The following is a 3,224-nucleotide window of genomic DNA, read 5'->3' as shown; positions in this document are numbered from 1 at the left end:
GTGATGGTCTCTAGACACAGAAGTACATTATTTTCAGCTCAGTTGGTACTTTGGAATATTACATTTAGAGAAAATGAGTGACACATTTTCTGTAATTGAAAAATATGTAATGACTTTTTTTCAAAAGGTTACATCTCCATAGAGATGACATTTTCTCAAAATAGTCATTGGTCATTTCATTAAATTATATCTCTCTGGAAACCATATTTTCCTACAATTTTTGTCTCAGATATAATTGAAATCAAAATCAAAATAATTGTCTCTTCATTTCTTTACCAAACTTTTACAACTTTATTAAAGACTGAGTATTTTTTTATTGATCATATAGATTAAATTCTCTATAAAATATTATTTATAGTGACACATTTTGCAGATTCCCAGTCTACTTAATTTCCAGAGTCCACACAATGAAAATTGCCTCTCCATTCCCCAGCAGCTGTTATCTGCCAACAGTTCCTCAGTTAAGGATGGGCTCTCTTCATCCAACCCCTAGCCATGCTGGAAGATTGACTTGGTTGAGCTTGTTCACAGAACACTTGCAATTAAAGTATTTGTTGATATCTTTGGCCTTATGGCTTTCATTGTAATTCTTTCTTTTGTTTATGTTTATCTATTTCTACTTTGTATGATCTATTTCTTGACTCTATTATAAAACCTCTGAAACAAATGTCCTCCTTCTAGTGGCTTTTGGTCAAATGAGTATCCTTTAAATTTTCATTGGATTATAATGAAACAAATTGTAAAGTAAATCTGGTGATGTTACATTAGTTAATTCACACAACCCCACTTCAAGCTCTCTAACACTGTTCATCACAAACATTTTAAAGTAAAGCACCCCTCCCCTGACTCTGCATCCCTGTTCCCCATTCACATGGGTACAGTCCTTATGGACTCTGTGATCCTCAGCTATTTACTTCACGGACAATGCAGATACTGACTTTGCCTACATCTTACTAAGAATTAAAAATTATTTCATATTTTTTCGTGGTCATGCAGCTCCTCCTTGACAATCTTTCTGCCACCTCTTCCAAGATGGTCCCTGGTCCTTGGTTGGGTGAAGTTCAATAAAGGGGTCCTGTCCAAGGGCCATTATTCATCAGACCATATTCTACCCACCCTCCACAGAACACACAAAATAAGCAATTGTTTCATATAAGATTCTTAAATTTACCATAAACATGTTGACTTAAAATAATAAGATTCCACTGCTCCTTTTAAGTGATGTGCTTTCCTCCATGTGTAAAATAATTTCGGACCAGCCATAGGAAGCAGGAAAATCTGAAAAAATCACACAACCTTGGCACTCAATAGTTAAAAACACAGGCTATTATCTCTTAATGAAGCAATTATAATACAAATATTCTCTATATCACTCCAAAATCTAAGATTAACTCTTGGGGATCATCTTCTAAAGGAGAATTTCTTTGTAGCACTAGGAACTGTTGACTCTGCTATAATATGATATTAAGACAGTTGCTTCCCTCTCCTGATCTTTAACCATTCAGAGAGAACAGTAGAAAAGATGGTAGGTCAATGGTGCCACGAAGTCATAGGCAAGCTTGAAGAATACATCTTGAGTCATTTTTCTCTCTCCAAAGTGACGCTTTATCTATATTAAGTATTTCTGGAGGCAGCAAAGGTGTAATGGAAGGACACTAACCTCGGAGTGAGAGAAGTAGGTATGCCTTCCTCCTCTGTAATTTGAGAGCAATTTAAATTTAACACCAGAATTCATTATCACAACCACACTTCTGTTTTGAAAGTATTAATTATTAGGTCATACGCTGAGCTGTAAAAATTAAAGCACATTAAAATAATGTATTTATTAGTATTGGTAAGAAGAATTAAAATGCACTAAAAAGAAAGAAACAGAAGTATATTCCTGGGGCTGGAGAGATGGCTCAGTGGTTAAGAACACTGTTCTTGCAATAGGCCCGGGTTCAAATCCCGGTACCCACATGGTAGCTAACAGCTGTTGGTAACTCCAGTTCCAAGGGATTCGACGGCGTCTTCTGTCCTCCGCAGGCATTGCACGACACGGATGCACTTAACCTACATGCAGGCAATACACTCATACACATAAAATAAAAATAATAAATAATAAGTAAAATATTTTAAAAAAAGAAATGTATTCCTAATGGTCTAGAATGAGTTCCAACAGAAACACTAGATATGAATGGACATGCTCAATTGACTTAGGTCTTTGTTCCTTAATATAACATCAATTGAGTATAGACATAAATTGAATTTTGTGGTTACTTTTTAACTGTATCGTATATACAAAATATTCTCAAAAGCATGTACCAACCTAAGTTGCTTTTGTTCTCAGGCATCCTGGCATATGCACCTTTTCCTTTAGAATGCATAGGCATAATTTTTCCATTGTAACCACAATAGTAAAACTATTTTATTTAGTATTTTAGTAGTAAATAAACTGTCCATATTTAACTGGAAGCATTGTTCCTATTCACATGTACTTGAAACCATGGAGTATGTAATAGAGTCAAATAATCTTGAAGTTAAAGAGAAAATATGGGGATAAAAGACAATCTCGTTCTCCATCTTACTACCTGTACACAAAGGCCTTTAGACGGTACGTAGATGCTCTTGCCACAGTTAAATGCATTCCTTCACAGGACAGCTTTTTATTTAAGTTTTTCCTTTCTTTATAAACTGAAGTGAAATCGAAGCTTTCATTGTATACCTTTGCTGCTCATTCTGTGGAACACTCACAAGCTTTTCAAGTACTTAAACTGAATCATCATACTTTACTTCTCTCAACAAAGTACTAGGTGGGAGCTATCAAACCAGAAAAATGAGATAGGGTTCTCCAATCAAATCTGGGTTTAGTTATGTGACAGAGGTATTAAAACTCAGGTAGTTATAAGGAAGTTAGATTAGGCACTAGGCACGGGGGTTAGGGGGGTTGCCTATTAAGGGGCTAAAGATAGCAGTCTTGAGAAGGATCAAAGGAAATTTCTGCTTCTTCACAGGACGTTCACAATGAGATATACACAACAGCCCTCTGTTTCCACAAAAGGTATATTGAAAGACCCCTAATAATAATAAAAAAAATTCAATGCTTTAGTTCCCCCATCAATTAAATAAAGTTGTTTTAGGAAAAAATGACTTTTCAATTTAGATGAATTACCACAGAACTTCACAAATACTCAATTTTGTTATATAATTTAAATAATTTTACATAATAGAGTTTGTATCTACTT

This window comes from Nannospalax galili, unplaced genomic scaffold (genome assembly GCF_000622305.1).
Source record: "Nannospalax galili isolate Female #2095 unplaced genomic scaffold, S.galili_v1.0 scaffold881, whole genome shotgun sequence".
Classification (NCBI taxonomy): domain Eukaryota; kingdom Metazoa; phylum Chordata; class Mammalia; order Rodentia; family Spalacidae; genus Nannospalax; species Nannospalax galili.
The sequence above is the reverse complement of the archived record's forward strand: the minus strand, read 5'-3'. Positions refer to the sequence as shown.